Here is a 317-nt window from a genome sequence, read left to right on the forward strand (position 1 = left end):
GCTGTACCTTCACAATTTTAAACACCTCAGTTGTCCAGTTCGGTGTATAACCTTTCTAGAAGACAGTCTTAAATTTGCTGACACGTACATGGTCACCAACTTTGAATCTAGCAGGCGCTGCGATTTTTACGTTGCTGTACACAGTACTCAGAAGTTTTTCCGCAATCGCTGGAGTCACATCGATAGGACGCATACCGATGGTCCGGTGCTTACGTTCGTTGTACTCCATCACGAGACGCGGTAAGATGTTGATCTTTTTGTATGTTCTTCGGAGTGTAAACATTTTCCACATGTGGTTCTTCAACGTGCGATTGAAT

This window comes from Dinoponera quadriceps, unplaced genomic scaffold (genome assembly GCF_001313825.1).
Source record: "Dinoponera quadriceps isolate SergipeBrazil2010 unplaced genomic scaffold, ASM131382v1 scaffold449, whole genome shotgun sequence".
NCBI classification, from domain to species: Eukaryota; Metazoa; Arthropoda; class Insecta; order Hymenoptera; family Formicidae; genus Dinoponera; species Dinoponera quadriceps.